At 42.4% G+C, this 24,195-nt stretch overlaps 1 protein-coding gene across 5 annotated transcripts in view; it reads right to left on the reverse strand.

Annotated features, from left to right (window-relative positions):
- The window catches only part of CAMTA1 (calmodulin binding transcription activator 1), a 333,202-nt gene that overhangs the window by 91,199 nt on the left and 217,808 nt on the right, over positions 1–24,195 (reverse strand). The window lies entirely within an intron of this gene.

Below are 24,195 nucleotides of genomic sequence, written 5' to 3' on the forward strand. Positions count from 1 at the left end.
AAGACTAATGCTATTTTGAGTACACAACAACACTGAAGTTCAAGATATTTTGCAAATGGATTTTAAAATCTTTTAATCCATTGTAAGGCCGAAATCCTGCCGTAAACATTCTGCAGCATGCTCCAGTTAACTTGTCATGCAGATATAAAAAAAGCCTTTTCAGCTTACTCTTTGCGGGTGACCTTGCAGTCCCCCTACCCCATGTCTCATGAACCTCAGGGGACCAGCTAGGGATCAGATAAAAGGATTTCACTTATTTTTGTTGGCATTGTTTTATGAAGCTTTCTTTTTATCAGCGTCTCAACTTCGAAACACTTTCAAATATAAAGCGGAGCAACAGAGATCACAAAATATTCAGAGGGATGTGCTGAAGGTGTCTCTATTCTGCTTACCTGTTCCCATGAAGAAAACTTCTTTGCATTGTGCATATGTCAGGCCTTAATGTAAATACTTCATGGGTGGCACTCATGGCATCGCTTGCCTGGCATGTACAGCCCAGTGCTCCCTGTTCTTAACCCAACATAAATAAAGCTGCTTGGAATAAATGCAGCTGATCACGGGCAAGGGAGAAGACACAGCAGGGGCAAGAGGCTCTGGGAACCCTGAGTTTCCTGTTTTCTTGTACTTTTTCCATGTCTAATTAATGCCGTGTCTGAAAAGAACTGCAAACAAGAAAGATCTCAGGAAAAACATGCATTTCAGAAAGCTCTGCTTAGAGCAATCCGTGATGCTTCCAAGGGCACCAGAAAGATGCATAGATCATGTATAACATTCATTTTAAAACAGGCATAATTATTAAAAAAACCCACACCCACGGGTTCTCTTTCTGCAGCAGTGGGAAATAGTTATATTTTTTAAATCCAATTAAAGTGCTGCAAGCAAACCTTACACAAACCTGAAAGCTATTTCATCGCAAAGCTAAGCCCCTACCTCAATTTCCAGTGGAAGTCATGGCAAAAAAATTAATTGGATGATTTTGCCAAGCTTTCTGAACATGTACGTGGGTTATTTTGGTTCTTTCTATTGTGCTGGGTGTTCACGTGTCATGTTTTTCCTTGCTTTTCATGGTGGGGGAGACATTGAAGTTGCACAGTTTGTAACGCTGGAAAAAGCAAGCAGCTGTTTTCCCAGAGGCCAGGGAGATGCTGAGCGTGTGGGCGTGTAAGCGTCTGAATTACTGGCTACCTGTTTCCAACACTACCAGATACAAACATTTCATTTAAAAGGCTCATAAATCACCAGCCTCCCGAAACAAGGCTCTTCAGGCTCCTGCTGAGTGCCCTCTGATCTCCTGTGTGACAGAAACACCGCGGATCTCTCTGGAAGGCAGGAAGGAGGTGAATTCCTCACCTTTCACCTCCCCAAGGGGAACAGTTCAGCCTGAGAGCATGCTGCATTCTGTGGGTGCCTTTCCTCTCCACGTCCCCCTCGCTGCCAGCAGCCCATCTTGCTCTGATGCTATGGGAAGGGTGCTTCACAAGGGATGATCCCAGGAGGTGGGGTGCATTGTGAAGCAGCGAGCCAGGTACCGCAGGATTCTCCTTGCATTGCACTTGACCCTCATGCCCTCCCTGTCACCATGCCGTGCATCGGTGCCAAAACAGCATCAGGAGAGCACAAAGATAATAGTTCATTTACAATTATAATTGTTCACATCTAGGAGTAATCTGGTTTAAGCCCGTTACCACCTTGAATGTTTAGAGAAATCCTAAAGTGGTGATAAAGCTTTCAGGTAATGATTTTATAATTTCTTTCCGATGGCTGACAAAATGTTGAACACAACTGGGCTCAAAACCCGTCTCAAAGGCATGCTACTAGGAACCACCACGACAAACTGATAAAGTTTCCATTAACAAGTAAGTGGCGAGATCCATCAGCTAGCCTGTTGCAAGCTGCATGGCACCTGCCAGTTCGATAATCCTCGTGTGTGGTGTTAATATTTATGCCATAGAAGAGCGTGGTTACAAGTCAGATGCCCAACCTTTTTCCCCACTTAAAACTAAAGCAGAAGCACTACTCTGCAGACCACCAGGAACATCGGTCTCCATGGTCTTGGATGGAAAAGGAATAATGAGAAGATCCCTCATAAATGATCAAGTAGGGTTTGCTGCTCTACTGTATACCAGACAATTTGTTTCCTCCTTGCAGTAATCTATTACGTAGCAGCTAGAATTCCTCGTGGAGACAATAACTTTTAAGGGATGCCATAGCAGGGCATGGATATGGGTTACTGAATGGGACTTCGCAGCTCCTTCCAAACATCACTCCATGTTCCTAAATCATATTCCCTATAGGCTCTGTATAGGTCCTGCACAGAACTGGTGCACTGGCTGTGAACATGCTTCTTCTTCTTTTTTTTTTTTTTTTTTTTTTTTTTTAAGTACTGCAGCCGGACACAAGCAGAATATTGAAAAATACATTTCTACATGCTTCACTAAAATGACATCTAGTATTTCTCCACTTTGCATCACCACTTCCACACATCACAGCACAACGAACTCCCTAGCACATGGGGGTTAGATTAAAAAATGATCATATTGCCTTCCAACGCTTTCTCCATTTTCTGTCTAATGCTATTCCAGTATCCGACAGGAGGGAAAACCTTTGCAGCTGATGAATGCGGACAGGCTGATATTAAGAACTGTGGAAGTTTTGTCAGCAAGAAGCCATCAGGCTATCAATGCAATATTAAACAGAGAACACCTGGAGCTCTCCTGAGCTTTTATGAGAACACAGCCATGGCAAGTAAATCCCCCCATCAATATCACATTGCCAAAGAGAAATATTCATCATTACTACTTCAACTCGGTAAGATCAAGCACTATTGAGAGCGCAAATCATGTCTACCTTGTAAATTTGATACCAATGTTAGATAAGACCGCTGGCATCTTTTCTCATTTTCTCCGTTTATGTAAGTTGCTTTCTTCGCAATGAAATTATACATAGTTTGTTTAAAGATAACACCAAGCTCTAAATTGTCTGAGGCATCCTAACCTAAGGGCAAACTGCTCAGGGAAAGACAGAGGCTGGCTGCAGCAAGTGTCGCTAGGCGGAGAGCGGGCATTAGGAATGCGACCGCTTCTCCCAGCGCAGCAGGGAGCCCCGCGGGGTCAGAGCAGCTCGGGGCTGACACGTTTGGAAGTCTGCACTTGGTTCACCTCGGGGCACGGACTGGGGAGTGCCCAGCTCCAAGGCTTGAAGACTAACCCCTGCTCATGAGGGGGTGCAAGAGACCACGGGGACATGCTCCCAGCCAGGTGGAGTGGGCAGCTTTGCCGTCAGTGCCGAAACTCCTCTTTCTCTGTGTTCTCCTCCCTGTTCTACCCCTTTCCTCCCTTCCCAGAGGTTTTGAATATTTCCAGGATTTCCAGCTCTCTGGCCAACCTGTCCCACTGTTTGATCACCCTCACGGTCAGTTTCTTTCTTATGTTTTAGAGCGACTCTCTGCATGTCAATCTGTGCCCATCCCTCCCGTCTTTTCACAGTGAGCCACCAAGAAGAGTCCAACTCCAGCTTCTCTGCACCCTCTCATCCATCAAGCAGATCCCCTTGAGCCTTCTCTTCTCTAGGCCAAACAGCTCCACCATCCTCAGCCTTTCCTCACAGAAGAGATGCTCCAGCCTTTTCATCATTTTCATGGCCCTTTGCCAGCCTCCCTCCAGTATGGCCAGTACTCATGCACTGGGGACCCCTGCCCTGGGCACTCCTTTGGGTCTGACCAGCGCTGAGCAGAGGGGAACAAACACCTCCCTCAAGCGAGGCAAAGGGGTATTTATTGCACCAGAAGTTGTGTTTGAGGCACTCCCTTTGAGTGTCATGTAAAGGGAGAGAGAAGCATTTATCAGCAAAACTGAAAATAGCCAGCAGCCAGGAACACAGCGTGTTTGTCAGATGGTTCTGGTAAACCGAATTTACATTTTTCTTTTAGCGGGCATTAATCTAAGTCAAAGGGATAACAGATTGCTACACAATGAGGAAACAAGAGTGGGCCTGTCTTCTACTCACCTCCAGTTTACAGTCACGTGTACTTTGGTACCGTTAGCGCTCAGTGCAAACATGGAGCATGGGAAGGTGTGCGCACGGTAATAGGTTCCAAAGGGACTAAAAAGCGTGAGGACAGAGAAAGAATTACTTTTTATCTCGGTTACCTTCTGCTTTCTACTGAGATGATCAAGTGCTTCTACATCAAGAGACAACTCAAGATTTTACTGCAGTAAGAAAATCCTATGAATTTCCTTATATTCTTGCTTACAGGAAAACATCCTATGTAAAAGTGGAAAAGATTTGCCACTAGAAAACTCCTCTTTGCAATCCCAATCTGAAAGCCTCATGACGTATTATCTTCTGCCTTGTTTCGTACAGGTTCCTCCAGGCCTGCCACTGTTACTCTATATTATTTTTATACTCCTCTTCTGTAGTGCAAGTTTAATTAGAAGTGTGATTTCAACTAATGTCTTCCCCAGAGAGGGGTCAATGCATGTATGCAAGGAATTTCTGATCTGATTATGCAGGAAGGGAAGGGAGTGCTTGGAGAACTTCTGACTATACAGAAAAATTAATTCTCCTTTTCTGCAGAACTTTATAATGAGAAAGCTACATTATCAAATTGTTAATGATTTCACAGGCACCAAATCCGTATCACTGAGTGAAATCTCCCTTACGTAATTTCTCCTTTAATGAAAGTCCACGGATGTTAGCCTATACTCATCTCACAACTTGAGAAATGTTTCATAGTTTGGACTACATCTAATGTGGTTCATTTATGTTGACCTCAATATTTGAGCTAATCTGCACAAATTTTCAATTGTGCTCATTCAGAGTGGCAAGGCAGTCTGTGCCAAAACCAGAATACGCACTGCTACCCTCTATAGGGAAAGTCCATAACCGTGTTACTGTTTACTGCTAGGGAAGCAAAAGCATTTTCACAACTCCTTTAATAATTGTAACTGGAAACAAAGCACCAGCTTAACTCAGAAAGCCTAAACCCTTGCGTATTATTTCTGTGTAGAACAGCACAGAGAGTGTTACTTGGCTGCTGCACAGAGACAACCCCACGTGAAGAGAGCCCAAGGCACATAGCGCTGTACTGCATCGAGGTGTAGACAATGAGGTACCTATTACAGAACTGCAACCTGAACAACAAGCACACCCTTCAAAGCTTGCATTAAGACAGCTCTCAGGCTTCGGAAAAAGCCTCAGCACCCTGTGCTGTTATATATGTCAGCATGCATCACAGTTCTCAGCAGGAAAGCAGGGTATCACGCAGTGTATAACTGCAACAGCTACGTGCAGCAGCACTGGGGATTTGCCGAGCACTGAAGAAGGAAATGCTCTTATGTTTTGGTGGCCCAGTGACTGCAGAGCTCGGATGGAGGGGATTATTAAGTGTGTTCCTGGACAAGCCTTTTGCCTCCTGCTGCTATTTTGGGCTTTTCTGAGCACAGCACATTTCCTGCAGACCCACTAAGATGCCAGAGGTTCAAAAGTACACAGCAAGCCAGCCCTCTGCTGCAGCAAGCATCAAGCGCTCAGTGCTGCAAGCTAAAGCCTGGCCCTGCTGCAGCCAGCACTGAAACTCGATGGCCATCGAAGCGAGCAGGCTTTGGCACTGCAGGTCACGGCAGGCAGAGCACGGGGAGATCAGTGCTCAGTTGTGCAGTCTGGATTCGGGCACAAACTGTGCTGACAGTTTCGGAGGTCCAAGCTTTCCGTGCCCCGAGGACAGTAGCATGGATATGATCCACTTGGCTTTCAGCTGCTGACATGAACTTTCTAGTTAAATGGTTTGTATGGCTTGTCCTTAAATGCAACCAAAGAATCCCATTATTCCACCTAAAATGGGTCGTCCTTTCCTACTTACATACAGAACTGATAGTGCTAAAAACCATTTTGCTGAAAACCATAAACCCTGTTTCTCTTCCATTCAGCATTTGCAAGCCTGAGGCAACACTGATAATATTATTACTGGGGCCATTTGCATAGGATGAAATTTTCATTTTGATAAAAAAAAAATGTTTTACTGTATCTCTTGGTCTGCTTGCAGTAGGGAGAACTACGGCAACTTCATCACTATGCAGATTATCAAAATATCTGAAACGTCGCACCATGGGAGTTTCCAAGAAGTCTAGAGAATATATTAGCAAACCACTACTCTGCACCACTGAATGCACAAAAAAAAAAAAAAAAAAAAAACACTAAAAAGGCACCAAAGTTGTCTGTTCACCCTTATCTCCTTCAGCAAGGAAGCACAATGTTTCAGATATAAAAGGAACTGTTAATTTAGCATGTAAATGACAGAAGAGGTCTAGTCTCTGCCCCAGGGATGCCCTCAGTGCTTATCAAGAACCCCAAGAGAAGAGGGCAACACACAGCTGGCCATGACTGCTCTGGCCCGCAGGACAGAGGTTATCAGTTTGTGCGGTGCTATCTAGGAAATGCTCTGCTTCAGGTAGGCTCCAGTGCACATCCACTGCTTTGGATTTAGATTCCAGGACACCTCACACTTTTGAGAAGTGCTCACTCACACCATTTTGCTGAACCTCTCTATAATAATCACATCTCCCTCCTGCTACTTAGGTGATTAATGGCTGAATTTGATTGAAAACCTGGTGCCAAGCCCTGTTTTCCCAAGCCTCCCTGTCAAGAAACCTTATTCTGCTATTTTGAGAGGAGACCTCACCTTGCTGCCTATGCCATTAATTGAATAACTATCAGGTCCAATTTATTCCACTTGGCTACAAATTAGATTTCAGCTGGCTATTTCCGAGCCCTGCTTCAACACAACCTTATAAAGCTGTGTCCCTTGGCTGATGCCACTTGTCAACCTGCATCTGTTCTCGGTGTATTAAAAGACAACAAAGCCAGAAACCCACCAGTCTCTTAATGAACAGAACCCAATACATTTGGATTTGCTCTTTTTAAGTTTATTGTTGCTTTAATGAAGACAACTAGGCTTAGTATTCTGGAGGCTCAGCTTACTTCCATCCTGAAACTCGCTAGTGAGAGCAGAAATATAACAGGAAGCTAAAACTGATCTCAGAAAACCGAAGAACAACATTCTCTTATAACAAAACACCTTAAAAATCAATATTTGCAGAAATAGTTACTTGTTTCCAGTTATATACAAGAGCTATTTTTTAATTCATTGAACTCTACTACTTACTGCTTGCTTGTCTGTGTCTCTCCATGCATCAATTAAAAATTCATGCAAAGACATTCCTGTTGCCTGAGGAATTATCATAGGAAGAGACATCTTCTAATACTTTCTCCAGAACCACTACTCTTTAGCAGCAGGACTTGCCATGCTTATGAAGAAAGCCACATGCTTGGGAAATCCCATATTCTATTTTTAGGGGGCTTAAATTCTTATATTCCTAAACCTCTACATAATTCTGCAGCAACTTTATTTCTTTCTACTAAGGGAGTCTTCAAGAATGTTCCTTTTTTTAACACATGTCCCTTCATCCTTATACTTTTATTGTCAGGGTTGCATGGAACTCAGTTTGCTCTCCTCATGATATCGTGCTTGCTGGAACGATTCACCAGGACTTTCAGAACAGTTCTCCGAAGGCATCCATGAGAGACAGTGGAGGACATGCTGCAGAGTAAGAACTGGAGTCCATGTAAGAGGCAGAGATTTCCTTCTTTAATAGCAGTTTTTGGGGTAAAAACGTGCCAGACTCTGCACTGCTGCTGGCTTTGTGCTGATGGGAATACTTTGACAATTCCACTCAAAAATCACACCATGCTTAGACACTACAATGTAGCACTGTTCTGTGCTGGAAGGTGGAACGTAAAAAGAAAATGCACTTCTAACACTATCAGTAACATCAGTTTTCCGACTTTTTAGGTTTAATAAGATCCTTTGACATTTTTCATTCAGATTTTGGTTTTCCATCTATCGCTTTTGAAAGGGGAGGGAGACTGCTCAACAACACAGCAAGTGTCTGTTCCTCTTTTCCAGGGGAGAGACAGAGGGACAGCTATCCACTAGTCACAAATGTGCACTACATAAACCTACAAAATAGTCCCAGTTTTGTTAGGGCTATCGTGGTAATCCTTTAACTTTAAAAGCATGGGGTGCTTGCATTGACAGTAGGAAACACACACTCACACATTGCTCTATGCATATCCAGAGCAGCAAAGCAGTGCTTTTACACAAAACGTTGTCTGCCCGCCAGCCACAGAGGGATGAATCAGAAGAAACTACTCCTGCAATAGGAACAAGTGGACTAATTATCTGTTACTGACCTCTGTGCATTCTTTTCTAAGATTGCTGCATTGACTGAATGACAAAGGTGCCCCGGTTCCTTATCTTTTATCTCCTATTTTCCTCTGATGGAAAATGGAGAGACAGAATGTGTACAGCTATCAGCCTGCTTGCTTAAAAGCATCTCGGCACTGATCAGTGGCACAGTACAGCACAAACACGTACTTTTAACAGAAATGCTTCATCCCAGGCTTATTTGTTTTTATATTTGCTAGAAAATCCTGAATTCCTCTTGGTGCAAAAGCTCTAAATGCCAAAGTATATGGACCTCTGAGGAATTAACATATTTACAAGGGAAAAGAAGCTGTGAAACTCAATACTGCATTCTTCATATAAATTAATCACAGTACAAAATTTACAAGTAATGTTTCCCAGCAAGGACTGAAGAGAAAATGCAATTAGGGAAACCACAGTCAAGTGAAAGTCTTATCTCATCAGAAGAGGCAGAAGGTATTTGTTTAGAACGTAGCGCCGAGGGATAAGCTGTGTTATAATACAAAATATTTTCTTCCACTTTTTGCAATAAACTTAAGAATACTGCTCCTTAAATGCCCTGAAAGTAATGATTGTTTGGATGACTCTAAGATTTCAAAGGCAGTTCTTTACACTGCCTTCAGAGTGAACCCAAATAAAATCCCAGTCATTTCACTGTAATTCTCTCTTCTTTTTGCAAGCTTTGCACAAACCTGGAACAAGCAGATGCCTTGCACCTCAATACGCGGTATGATGCCTACAGCGGAAAGCAACTGAGTATCATTCTAGCTGAAAAAATGAGTTTCATGGAATCATTTAAGCTGAAAAAGACCTTCAAGATTATAAAATCCAAAATTTCATAAACAGAATTGCCTAAACTTGTGACAATGCAAAGTTCAAGAACATAACATAACTGAAATTCATTATGACCTGTTGCTCTGAATCACATGGATTTTTGTTGTGAATCCTGGAGTCTGAGCATCCCTCACAGTGCAGAGTTCAACATGGTGCTCTGCAACCTTAGACTAATCCAATTCCTACCAGAGGATAAAAATTAGTAACATTAAAATGTCATAATCTCACACTAATTATGCATCTAATGAATAATTAGCTGCGGACACATTTGACACTTGGGGTCGTTAACTTCAGCAAGTGTTTTGAGCCTTGAACAAAACCACATCACAAAACCACATCTACCATGGGATGTTTTCCTGGAGTTGCCAATGTCACAGACCAAGCAGCAGAATGGCTCCGTGGCTGCTAGCACCACGCTGCTTGGTGGGAAGAGCACAATTTCAGAAGAGGATTTCTTCGTGACATCTTTTTCTAACATCAAAACCTAGATATTTAGACAGAAAGCCGTGAGAAATTATTTTGCCTAAATGTTCCTTGAATTTTGTATAAACTTAATTTTCCACTGTAAACTGGAGCTACTGCTTTATGATAAAACCATTATATCAGAAGGGGGAAGAGGGCAGAACTTCGCATGTGCGCACGCACAGGTAATATACACGCACATCTTTCCCTACTCAGGATTTTACTGCCCCTTAGCTTCTCCCTTCCCTTCAAATCCACCTCTAAGATTTTGTCTGTAGGATGTCTGGAATGAAGGAAATCAAGAAAGCAACAAGGCTTTTCTAGGTGGTGGAGATGAGCTCTGAAGCAATTCAGTCCAAAGGTTTCAACACACATCCAAAGTTAATGAACGAAACGTGTCTGCTACTTGGGATGGAGGGACGTATAAAAAGGTCACGAAAGGCCAGAATTAGCACCAGATTGAGTGCTAAAACAGAGACAGAAAGCAACAGATGTTTCTCTCCTAATTTACTCCATTAGGATCTTCTCCAGATAACATGCAATGTTGCTTACTAATGAAGCATTTCAATCTTCTTGCTGTATAGTTCGTAAATAAGCATCCCTGAGGTTGGAGAGGCGCTAGCAAGCAGGAGCAGAATGGCTCCTCCTGGGCAGGCTTTGTCTAATTTCATAAATGCTACTTTTTGTCAAAAAAAATAAAATCTGCTTCCAAATTCACAAACAATTTTGACATAACTTAATTAACTCCTCTTTACTGAGTTGCCTTTCTTGAATAGTAATGCATTAACCTGATTGCAAACCCCCACTTTGCATAAGCTCATCAAAACTAATCTCCATGTTAAGAACAGCTATGTATACACTAGGTATATTTAAACTACAGGAACAAGACACAACGCACACCTAAAATAATAAATTAACTCATTTATTGTTATTCTTGGTACCTTATACTAAACCAAAAAACCACCCAAACTCTGAAGTCCTTTTAAGCTTATAGAAGTGTTTAAGCTTTTTTACGTTTGTGCTCCAAACACCAAAACCCCAAATGTAATTCAGACGAGGTAATAATACTGGAGCTTTCTGAAGACTGGTGTGGCATAAAATGGGACATAGCAGACGTGCTACAAGGAGCTCCGTGTTTCTGTCCTATCCGTGTTTTAAAATAAATCCCATGTTTGCACTGCCAAACATCTTCTTTTTCCCTGTTATTTCCCTGGGACCTGCTGGCAGGGCCTTGGGCAGGAGGGAGAGGCCAGCAGGTCATACCCAAACACCTCTGCTGTCCTGCCCTTCTACACCAGCTTAATTTCCCAGATTTCTTCCTTCTACTGGCTGTACGTATTTGAGAATTTCAATTGTACCAGAGGAAAACAAATGAGAAATCTAAGAAAAAATGTGCCAAAGCAGTCAGCTGCAGGCTGAATGTTCATCCACCTTCAGAGTGCTCCTCACATTGCTGGTTTTCCCCAGGCTCCATATGCCAGACCTCTCACGCCTTCCACACCGCCTCTGTGCCAGCTGGGAATGGTTCCCAGGCCACAGCTACAGACAGTTGGCAGCTTGCAAGACTGAAAGTGACCTGTGGAGCCACACCAAGCAGTAAAAACAACTTCGCCATGGCTGCCCTGCTTGGCCATGAGCATGTTTGAGAGCTGTTAGTGGTACACTGAACTAAAAACTAGGAAACTGCTGTTTTAGAGATTTTTTTCCAGCTCTCCATCCTGTGAAATCCTTGACCACCAAAGGTGCAATACGCCGGGCAGGCAGTATCATTTCAGACAGAAATCTTTCAGAAGTACAAGGCAAACATACACTATCAGAATTTGTTTACGCACGGAGATCTCCCTTACAAAGACACAGATACATTTTCAGAGTGGGACGCGTTCCTTCCTACTGCACTACATCTCAATTACAACATCCTTGCGAAGAATTTCGTTTTTTCCTGTCATGAGAGCAAGCTCCATAATAAAAAGGATTTATAAAAAAGAAATGTAAAACAAGCTATTAATTAATGAGGCTGTGCAGGTGTGCTCATGAAAGAGTTCCAGCTCTGTGCATATTTAAGGGAGCTAGATTAGGGGTTAGCTTTCGGATAACAGTCATGTCACTGCACACTCAGAACTTTGCTGTCATTATGTTATGCATGTAACACTCACTATGTGTTACTTGGATTTGAATTCAGATGAGAATTACTGAGGAACACCTGGGAAAAAGGTGGTAGAAGTGTGCTCCCTGCAGTAACTCAATATGACTTAAAACAAAACCAGTCCTTAATGTATTTCTGCCACTCTAGTCCCTGAAAAGAAAGCTGATGGGGCACCTCTCACCAGACAGAATTTTGGAGTGACATTTAATGCAGGCCAGTAGTGCTAAGGTTAAAATGTGTTAACATACAGAAAAACAAAAGTTAGAGACAGACCTACTTGACACTGAAGTGCAAACTCAAGGAAGGAGAGCTAGTGAGAGAAACCCCGCTCTCCTATCGAGGGTTGCGTGTTCCTAGGTTGTTTGGGTCTCCCTGTTAGGGGCAAACACCCTACAAATGATGAAATGTCACAAAAGATGCATTTAGCTGTAGCTAGCTTTACACCAACTTGCAAAATGTGTGCTGCTTGTTTTTTACATTCAGATGGAATCTGCGTCCTTCCTTCATTATTTGGCAGTTCGTATATATAAAACTGCTTCTGTGTTGATGAGAGTGTTTGAATTATGGGTATAAAGACATATTCACAGTCTTGTGATGCCTGTATATAGCACAGGGACACAAATAGCCCCTTTTTTGTTTTCTTTTGACATAAGTGCTTGCAGCACTGTGGAAAGAAATTCTTAATTCATTTGAGTTAGCTTATTTGTCAAAATGCAGCAAATTATAAAAGAGCAGGTGTGAGCATTATGCAAGGCTATTAAAGGGAAGTTGTTGGTATCTTAGGCATATGTCAACATAAGAAATCCTACAGATTATACATATCCAAAGGCAGGTAGATAATATTGGAGGTACAGCCTTTGCTGTAAGTATATATGTATATATTTTTCTTTTTTTGAGAGTGGAAATATTTATGGACAATTGTTATCGTGTAGGCTAGATACCCCTCTGTGAGTAAGAATGGCACTTATAACTAATATTGCTCCCAGCTGATTATTCTAAGTTAGCAAAAGCTATTAGCAGATGAGTTAGATTCTGCCCTTAAAAAGGTTGTGGCCTTTCTCATTACTGTAGCTCAAAAAAACCTATCCCAAGCTGACAAATTATAGCACCACAGGGTATTTGAAAGAGGTTCCTGTGTTCAAGCCACGAAAGGATTTCAGCATCCTTTAGAGGAGAAGCTCTCACACCCCTGGGCACCCCCACTATCACCTGCCTGCAGCCAGAGGACCTCAAGCACTTCCCCGCAGCACCCCGTGTGCGTCCTTGAGAGCATCCCGTGTCCCTGCAGCTCGTGCCCTCTCTGGAGGCTCTGGGCACATCCTTCGCTGTCCTTGGGGGTGGCACTGCCTTTCTTGCTGCTGGCCAGTGTTTAAAGTGCTCCTTCCCTGAAGAGCCAAAGCAGCCCTAGTCTGGTGCTCTGGGCACAAGCAATCTGAGAGTCTTTAATTACACCTGTATCTATTACTTCTTAAACAGGATCCTGTCCCAGGGTACATAGAACAGGCTCACAAATAGGAAGAATTAAAGTTGCAGAGGTTGCCAAAAATGAGGCATTTTCTAACTTCCAAGTAATTACCTTTGAAATCAAAAGATAGTGTAACTTCATATTGATATTTAATATAATTGTATAGAGCTCCATGTAAAAAAGCATGCTTTATTTTTATTTTTGTTTTCAAAAAAATGCATGCAGACAAATCCCCTACATAGCTGAGATGCAGCTGTTACCTTCTGAGTCCCGGCATACAGTGACTTTTTTATGGCTGAGCTATAAACTGCTGAAAAATGAGGTTTATAATAGAAACTCTGACACTGTCTAAAATATGGCAGCACTATTGGGTGCTGCTGTAATATGGCCCTAATTTATAAACCACTGAGGAATCCTGTTCCATTCTGAAACTTACAGACAGTAACCTAAAAAAAAGGTAAACCACAAGGAAAAATGGTCATGGTGTCCATGAGCTATAGCGTCTAGACCATCTAACAATCCAAAAATCAAACAGGATGCCACAATATTTAGGCCATGCACTGAATCCTGGACTGTCACAAAATAAAAACATGGCATATCATAGGATGTGGGTATATTTCATAAAGCCATGTGCCACTTTGTATGCCTCCGAACAGTATTTTTGAGTGAAAATTTGATATAAGAACACTAGAAGTAAAGAAAAAAATAATAGAGAAACACAACCCAAAACCTCCAGTTTTGCTTGACATAATAAATGTTTTTGCAAGAGGGCTTCAATGTACTTCCGTTTAAATTGAAAAAAAGTGGCTAAGAAAGCAGATTGTTTACTCACAGGAGACAAAAGTTTATCACTAAACATTACGAAAAAGCTCTCAGTGTTTTGAGCCTCCAGCTCTACGTTAAAATGTATTGAAAAAACAATAATTCACAGAGGCAGTACTCTGTCTCATTGCTCGCAATCCGCTTTTGTGCAATACACTGGACCAGAAACTTGTTAGAAATCTTTACAGTGACCCTGAAATGGTGAACGTAGACTTCAGCCTTTGGATTTATGTTTGGAGAGTCACTTTATGCCTTTCTGGTCATTACTTCCCTGGAATGCTTCTCCCTGTGCTGTGCAAACATCTGCCCTGGCTCTGTGGCGCAGAGTGGAAAGAGGGAGACGAGCAAACAGAAGCCAGGGCACAGGTGGGTGTTGCTGGGATGTTACCAAAGGGCTTGCATCCTGCTCCTTCCTTTGGTGCCTGAAGGTAGAATTCCTGCTCTGCTGTCACAGCCACCGCTTGCAGTCTAGTGAAGTGATGCTTGCTTACAGCTGTGGAAACAAACGGCAACCTTTTGGCACAAAGGTTAGAAATCAAAAATGTGAGCAAGGATTTCATTTATAGATGTCTCTTGCTTCAAAACCTTAAAAAAAATCACTTCTTCCCTACACATCAGAGTTAACCCGTCCTATGTGTTGGGATTATACCACTTATATTGAAGGCATGTTTTTCCACAGCATGAAAAAACATTTTAGAGGCTTACAGCTGTCAGGTTTAGACTGAAATTTTCATTATGGCCATCCCAGATCCCTTTTGTATTTCCCCTAAATGGTCTCCTTTTGCATACTAAGCATCAAAGGAGAATAAATCCCAATTTATTGCACATTTCTTGCTAAAACTGTTTCACAGCTGACTTGCTATAATTCAAGCTCACCATATTCTTGTCAGCCACAGTGCTGCCCACCAACACGGTAACATTTCACATGCCGCATGCCTAATCCACCCGACTCAAGTGAGCCATAAAGCCTTCTAGTCTCTTCATTAACAAAAAGCATTGATTTGCTTGCTTAAAAAGCCAACAACAAAAGCCTTAAGTATCATCCCATGCAGCTGTGCTTTCCCCTGAAAACGTCACTGTCAGGCGCTGAAGAAACACGGCAGCACTGTGATGCAGAGATCTGAGCGTGAGAGGGGCCGATGACTTAGCTCTTCATAAACTGTTAACAGGCTAACGAGGGCATCTGCAGAAGGAATAGGCACTAAAACTGAAACTAGATACAAAATAAATATTCCAGAGTTGGATTTTTTTAAAAAAGATTCTGCTGAGCTATAGTTCCACATCAAATTTTTATTGAATACATTTTCTACTGAGAATTTGTGCACTAAAAACAGTCAAAATCATATGAGAGGAGTATAAATTTCATGTACAGTTTTCACTGCAAATATCTTTCAAGAGAAAAAGCAAAAGCACTTCTTAATCAAGCCTATTCCATAGCCTCTCCTTCCCTCTCCCTGCAACACGAGCTGCAGGCTGGAAATTTGAGCTTATGCAGCCCTGGTCCATGAAGCACCAGGGACAGCACGAGGCCTTCAAAAGACAAGGGCACTGTGTGAAGGTCACAGCTGGGGGACAGATTATTCCTCACCGTGCCTAAAGATGGTGCTTAGGTCTACCTCGTGTAGTAAAGCTATAAAGAAGTTGACATTTTAAAGCAACTGTGATGCTTCATTTGTTCTTAGCTCATGATAATTAAGTGATTTCAGGAAACTGCTGTTAAAACTCAATCTCAATACTTCACCTCTCCCCAAAGAAGTTCCCTCAGAGTTCCTTAGAGCTGCCCCTCCGAAGATCATGCAGGTCATTAATTCCTGAATCTGACTGCAGCTTTCATTTTTTGTCATTCTACAAAACCAGAAAACAAGGGTTTAGTTCCCTGGAAGGATGACAAATCTCACTGTGTGAGCAAGATTATGGGTCACTTTGAGCTTGGAAAGACTCTGTGGTCTGTAGTGGTATTATACACAGAAAAACTGTATTAGGTAGCTTCTTTTATCAGCTTCCCTGTATCCAGTAAGTGCAATGTTCTTCTTTCTCTCTACAACTACAAGGTGAACTCAGAAAAAAACCCACTATTTTTCTCAAAAGTACACAGATTTATCAACAGAATGTAGGTATTAAATGGGTTTAAACCCAAGTGCCTTTCAGAACTTAAGTGGGTCTCAGCTGCTGTGCTGCCCTAGATGCTCATAGGGCTAGTGTTTCCTGGGATATTACAGAATCACTCTGCAGTTACCTGGGCTCCTGAGAAGAAAATTACACGGAAGAAAAGGTCAGTAAATGGCAGTTAGGATATGACATTCTGTAATAGTTATAATTACTGTTAATCAGAGTGCCTTACTTTAGAGGTAGCAGGTTACAGTACATATTTGCCCTATTTTTCTGTAAAAAGATGAACATTGCTGTATGATTTGGAGTTCATACTATGAAATGTATGGTTTCCTGCACTGATGCCACTTTATTACAGAAAGCCCAATGCAGTTACATTACCTGCAAAGAAACAATCCACATAAGTGACCTTGAAAGATGTTACATTCATTTTTCTTTCTGCATATTTTGTGATGGATTTAATGTTCAATAAAACTGAAAGAATAACAGCATTTCAGGCTCAAGCTATTTGTGCAAGTGCCAAACACTGCAGAAAGAGTTCAGGGCTGATTTCTGTACCTCACTCAACCCATTCACATCAAAACTGATGTAGTGGTTCCATTCTCTTTCCTGTAGGCTGAAAAGGGAATTTGTTTTCTACATCAATTCCTTTTCCTACAAGGCTTCATATTATGCATATAAGGCAAATTCCTTTCAGGACAGATGCAGCTTTTTACTTTGTCACCCCTGAGTGGTAGGTTTTTCAGGTTTGGTTTCTGTTTTTTACTTTTCCTCTCTCTCTCTTTCACAAAAGCATGAGCTGAGCAAAATTTGACTGATGCATTTCAGAAAGGCAACAACTCTCCAATGTATTAAAAATCTAATGTGGGTGCAATAAAACCAGACTTATTTATGTTCACAATACAGCAAAGACCTTACATGTACCTCCATACTGGAAGGTAGATGATGATGACTTGATGAAGGGCCTCCTTGCAGTCTGATAGCACTACGGACACTAGTATTGTATCTTCAGAAGAGCAAAATGCCTAAAGAAGCCACAGATATAGGCTATAAAGAGAAATAAACACAAATGTTCTGCTTTCACCAAAAAATGGCTGCAATTACTGATCCCTTGATGCAGGGATGGGAGGCTGGGCACACGGCAGAGCGGCTGTGCCTCTTCTCTCCAGCCCAGCTTCGCTCTTGGGCCTCCGGAGCCGCCCAGCGACAGCGCTCCAGAGTGGCCCTGAGAAATGGCCACAGACCTCGGGGTGAGGCGAAAAGCTCTACCCCCACGTTAGAAATGTAGATCTGCACTCAGGATCGCTGCTGCTATTTCGGAAGCTGGTGACAACACTGGGAAACACCTCAAATGTTACGTTAGAGTTTAGTTTCCTCCTGTGTATTGGCAGCCTCATTTACTCTAGGATCTGGCAGTTACATCACACTCCAGGAACAAGCATTAGGAATAGTGAAATGGCCAGCAGACCCCTCTTCCCCTTTTCCATCAGGAAATGATTGCAGTGTCGAGTTGAACTGTGAAGGGCAAATCCTACAAAGGCTGTCTGGGAGGGCTGCAGAGGGCAGTGACATGGCGTCGCCTCCCGTGCCGGGGCCCTGTGGCTCCTCATGGAGCGCCGATGGCTGGGCCTAATGAAGCCACGACGAGAGGTGAGGGCCCTGTGGAGAAGCTTGTGGGCGGCAGCACATTGTGCAGAACACTTTCAAGCTGTCTTTCTGCACAGCTTTCATGATTTCCTAGATGAAGCTTCAGAATTCCAAGCTTGTCCCTCTGGTGCCTCATGGTTTTAATGAACCCTTTGGATTCTATACCCTTAGAGCTCTAGAAGGCCCTTCTCGTCAGAGCAGGTATTTCTGACCACAGAGAAATAGAGCAATAGAGTTTCTTTAACCGTGGATAAATTGGACAATTTTTTCTTTTTTTTTTCTTTTTTTTTTTTTTTTCTTCTCCTCCCAAAGACATTAAAGGAGTCTCAATATCACTTTCACTCCTAGCCTCTCATGTCAGGAAACACCCTGAGGTACACCCGACAGGTAGCACTGCATGTTGCTATTCCCCCCTCATCGGTTTGTGGCGGGGGGGGCCCTGCTGTTGGAACAAAGGTCAGTTTGAACTGAGGGAAGAACAAATCTAAAGTTTTGTGATACTTTCAGATAAATATCTAAAAGTAAAGGCTTCTCCCTGAGAATCACCTGCTATTCAAAAACTCAGCTGGATTTGCCAGAATACTTAGTTTTGTCATAATAATAATAATAATCATCATAATAAGCTCTTCCGAGGTGATCCCGTTAAGTTTGCTATGCTATTTCATACCAGAGCAAATAAATAAACCTGAAGGAAAATCTGCCTCTATTGTTGGCTTTCATACTTGAAATCAGGGGAATGATTTTAAAAAACATTGTTTAGCTTGAAAGCTAAAAGGACATTCGAGAAGCTATACTTAATACTTACTTGAAAGCATTTTCTCTTTACTAGTGTCATGCCTTAGAGAGCTCCCATTTAACGCCGTCAGTTTTAAAACCTCTGCCTTCTAAAGTACCATTAATTTAGTCTTCCCACAAGATGCATTAACTAATGAACAAAAGGAGTGAGACAGGCCAAGAGTACCTCCGATACCTTCGATATTCATATGTGTCTAATGCAGTTAGCTGAATTTTTAAGAAATAACCAAGCAACACCAAAATAACCTTTGGTTTTAACAAGTGTCTGCTTGGTACTCCTGACGGCTGCTTAATAATAGCTTTTTAGTGCATATGCATTGCATTCATACAAATTTTGGTTGACCACCAAAACCTGCACTAGGCCCATCAGAATGATGGCAGGACATGCCATACCAAACAATTTGTTGACAACTGTTGTACTTAGTATATACGTTATATATATATGTTACAGGAGGCTACCTCAGACAGCATGGGAAGGTTTCAGTTCTTACAATAAAAATATCAGGAGAAATCCCCTGCCTTGCATAGCTCAGCTCCACACAATCAGTCATAAGGAGGATGCATCTCTGCCTAAAGAATGCTGTACTGGAGCACAGGCAGGTGGATCGGAGCAGAAGGCAGGAAAAGAGCCCATCAGCTGTGATGGACACAGGCAAGGGTCCTCAGCTGAGCCACGGACACCGCGCCAGACCATCATGACAGCAAAGCAGCAGCTTGTGCCCCTCGTGTGAGCGGGGCTGGGCAAGAAAGGAGACCTCAGAGGATTCATTATCTGGGAGCAGACGGCAGCAGTGTAAGGCAGCAGGAGATAGTTGAAGGCAGCCATTCAACAAAAGAGGAATAGACAGATACTCCTTCAGAAATAAAAGATGATTTTGAGAATAAAAGCAACCTGGATAACAAGTGAGAAGCTCACACAGGCAGAAGGACAGCAAGAAAAGCATTCAAAACCACAGGCAACTGGGAAGTGATTTGCCTGAAACACTTAGAAAAGAGTGCCTTAATAGATGGCATACAAAAGGGATGTAACTCACTGCAGGCCAAACCACTACATATTGAAAGAAAAAACGTCCTGTGTTAGAATGAGAGACTTCAGCCTAAGCAATGTCTGCTACAAGCTCTCTCACACCTACCCTGAAATGTACTCTAAATCTCTAAACTCAAACTGCAATTTTATTCACCACAAAATTTCCAACCTAATCCCTCATTATGCCTTACCAGTGCAGGTGAAACTTCAATTGACAGTATAATACATTCATGGACACCTGCAGACCTAATAATTGGCCAGGGAGTACGTGGATGAGATCAGCAAAATTGCTGCATTCCGTCTGTAAGCCTAAATGTCCTACGCCAGGAAACAGCCTTGCTACTGCAAGGTGCGTAATTTAATAAACCATTAACTCAAACCTGAGGTGAAGTAAATTCAGCACATTATACATTTCAAAATAGCATTAGAATTCAATTTAAGCATCACCAAAAACCTAATCCTGGGTATACAGGGAGTATTAATAAGTAACTCGAAATCTGTGTCTCGATTTAATTTCCAGCTGAGTTGTGCTGTTCTCTGACTGCGATTCCTGCTGTGAGGATACTTTGGTGATAACATCACGGGTCCAAAACAGGGCAGAGTCTGAAAGCATGCATGGGCCCACTTGGTGGGATCTTCGTAGGCGAACAGGTGGGCATACACTCCAGCAAAAGCAATCCGGTTCCAATTTGTGTCATAAAGATTTTTATATCCTCCAGCAATGTGACACCTCAGCAGGGTCCTCAGGCATCCCGGAACTAATCCTGTTTTCTGTTCTTTTTTGTAACCATTGGGGCAAAATACATTTTTGATAACGCAGGTGCCCCTGGAAGATGTCGATAGGAACAGATAGAGGCAAGGTTGTTTGCATAAGGCCAGTGTCACATCAGCGCGGTGCTGCCTGAATTGCAAACAAAATGCTGCCTGGTAACACAGCTGGCTCGGGCACGTGCTGCTCTCCCCCGTCACATTAGTGTGCCAATAGCACATGGCAGGATTACAGCAGCTATAAAGTGACAGATACACTGCTTTCAGTCCCCCAAGTCAGATGTAAAGTGCAAATGGTGCATCATTTCCACAAAGAGCCAAAAGCATAAAATCTGCTTTCCATTTTTTCAGGAGTCGGCCATGTTTTGGACTTTTTTATGTTGCCCCTATAATAACTCCTCTTGATTAGCAACCAAGGCACGTCCCAAAGCAGTTTGGGAAATGCATCTCTTCTATAAATGACAACAGATTATTTAAGCAACAGCTAAAGCACTCTGACTGTGTTTTAGTTTGCTTGCATTAGTGTCAGTCTTCTCATACATCTGAAGAATGAATCCTGCATTTTCTTTAAAATGGTGGAGAGTGATACAAAAATAGCAGACTACTCGTCTAAAATAAAGTTATATGTTTGAAATAGTTGGAAACTGTTTTTTAATCACTAACGTCTTTCTTCTAGAATATAATCTGCCTGCTATACATTTTGCTTTTCTATCCAATTTCAAGGGAAAATGCAGCAAGTGTGTTAATAAATAATTTATAAAAGCATTACAAAAGATAAAGCACTCCTGCTAAAATGTTTCCAGCCTTCTAGATACCAGTTCATTTGTAATCCTCCCTGTTTCCCCTTTGCTCGAACATCAGAAGAGGGTTATTGCTGCATTTCTCCACAGACCCATTTTCCTCATCCTGCAAGTGTCAAAACACATCTTTGTTTTGAAGGTATCCAGACTGATAAAAGGGTATGGCCTAGGATGAGTTGCAAGTTCAATTTTATCTACTACAGATTTTTGTCACGAAAAACATTTTTCATGAAAACAACGCCCTGATTTATTTCTGTGGTCTGGAGTGTGAAGACAGATGTAAAATAGACACACTCCTGGTTCTCCCCAAAAGTAGGCCTCATAGGTGTGGTCCCCTTCTATGTTTTGTCCTTCCTCTAATCAAAGAGGGGGTGTACTGCCTGTGAAACAAAGGAGGGTGAGTTTGGAATCCAGTGCGCTGGATAGCTTTGTTCTTACCAAGAGGGAGGAGATCACTAGAAAACAGCTTGCGATGAGCTTTGCCAGATGGAATTTAATTTTAGTGAAGGCAATGACCCTATAAGAAGTTAACATCAGTGAGCAAGCAAAACTTGAAGGAAGAAAAATCAGGCAAAAATAACCTTCAACTTGAATAGATCACAGGAGTGCGTGTGTGTGCGCAAACGTATGCCTGAACTATTTCAAAGACTGAAAATGGGTTTCGATGGATACAGTTGCCCTGAAAACACATCTACATGTTCATTAAAAAGGTCATAATTGTATAGCAGGAAGTTAAAGGATACTCTACCTCTTCTGCACTGTCTTACATTATTTGTTTGGTCTTTTTTAGGCTGTTCATGTGAAAAGAATAAAGAGAGGAATGAGAAGACGAGTGCAGGACAGCCCACAGCACGTTACTGAGCTGAACCATCCCCAGGAGAGCCTCTGCTGTGCCATCGGGGGGCTGCTTCCCCAGCAGCTCTCTCGGGGACACCAGCAGCGCCCACCACTGCTGCACCGGCTGACCCCGCGCTCCCAAGGGGGGAACCTCTGCCCTGCAGAAACTCCGCAAAAATGAACAACCACGTCCAGGCAAGAGACTTGGCCAAGACCTCAGCTAGCCACGAGCCACAAACAGCACCTGCATTGCCCAAAATTCATCAGTCAAACAGAGAAGATGCCCAGCAGAGTTGTTCTTTCAAGGCATCACAAAACTTTTATTTGTTTTTAAAGCACTGCAGAAATACTGAGATTGACCAAAAAGTCTTCAAGTAGGGCTGCATCCACCTTCAAAGGGGAAAAAAAGAAAAAAATAGAAGTGCTTCCTGGGGCAAATATATATATTTATAATCACTTATTCCTGTACTTTAGAGATGAGCACTTCATTGAGAATGCACTTGCAAAAGAAGATTAAACTAAAGGAACAACTGTATATAAGAAAATTCAAGGGCTTTTACTTTTTGTTCTGCCTTTCCAAAGTTGTCAAATACAAGCGAGAACACCATTTATTTGGTTTGACAAATAAAGATGGCAACCAAACCATCGTGCACAGTCTTTTATATTCAAAGCAATCATTTCGCAGAGCTGATAGAATGTAGCATTGGAGGCATAAAGCAGTTTGTCTGGTGAAGGATTAGCAGACTGGCATGTTCTGGATAATAAGACTAATTAATAATTTTCATCTCTAAGGAACTACATGAACTACATGACACACCGCTTCATTTCTCTTTTCCCTTTATTGCTGGGTTTAATGCCTGCATCCTGTATTATAGACAGCTACAGATTTGAAGGAGTAACCAGAGTAAACAAATGGCCGTTTTCACAGCTAGTCCTGAAAACAAGAAAAGGAGAGAGGAAAACCCACGGTGGCAACCCTTATTCAGAGCAATGAGTTACATAAGAAACACAGGTGAGATTTTCTAAGGAAAAAGGAAATCAAGGAAAGGCTCCTGCACTGTAATTTGTAATTGCAATTCATGTTACAAACATAACAAAAGCATTTTGGACTACTGACCAAAATAATTTGTCCAAAGAACTGTAGGTACAACGAAGCACAACACAAATTGTTTTTAGAAAAGCTGTACTAATGCAATTTAAGCTTTGGGGCATTCACACTAAATGGAACTTGAGCTTTATGCAAAGTCCAGAGCCATGAAAGGAGCCTTCAAACATATTTAATTACTCACTCCTCTCAAACAGAGCTTCATTTTGTGGGATCCCTGCAGAGACTGAGTCTCACTGAGATTGGCAAGTGGGTACCTAACAGCTTCTCCTCTCTGACCAAAATGAACGAAAAGGGTTCAAGTGTTTGTGAGGGAGCACAGCTAACACCTCTCAAAGGGTTTCTTTGAAATTTATTTTCAGGATTAAATAGGGGGTTAGAAATGTGTGACATCAGAGAGACTGACATAATTTAAAAAAGTCTCTGGATTTTTCAGGCCCCAGAAACCATGTTGTGCATGGTGAGTGTCGCAAAACCTCCCTGTGAAAATCCCGGGAGGCTTCACCTTCCAGCCACAGGTAGAAATCTTGGGATTAAAATGAGTGTTTTTAACCCTTGGATACGCATAGGCTCTGATTAGGCACTGGAATAAATAGCAGTTTACTCCACTTTACTTCTGTATTCTCTGTTGGATTTCCTTAAGCTTAATAGCAATCACAGAGTAACTGCCTCCACACTGGGGCAGAGACCCTGCACGAAGAACTTCAAAATTAAATAGTGCCAAAGGCAATAGGTCTCAGAGTGCCTCTGTGCAGGGATGTGAACATCACTGCTACCGTCCTTTCTCTGGCAGGGATCCTGAACCTGGGGTTCGTCTGTCACGGTCCCATGGCCACGTAGCAGATCAGTGCTGCGGTGCTGTGGAGCCGCAGCTCGTGATGCCAGGCCACCCTAATGCCTGTTAGGTACCCCTGCCATCCCTTGTCACACTGCCATACACAGCTAATTTTTGTCATGTGGGCTAACATTCACACTTTGTGAAAATGTGCTAGCATAATAGCAACAGTTTGCATTCCTGTTGGAAAAAAGGCAAAGGCTCATTATGCCAAGTGCCTGACTTACACCTCATTCCTTCAACAATATGGGACCTAGCTAAAGTGCCCACACACAGTGCAAGA

Source organism: Aythya fuligula, chromosome 21 (assembly GCF_009819795.1).
Source record: "Aythya fuligula isolate bAytFul2 chromosome 21, bAytFul2.pri, whole genome shotgun sequence".
Lineage (NCBI taxonomy): Eukaryota > Metazoa > Chordata > Aves > Anseriformes > Anatidae > Aythya > Aythya fuligula.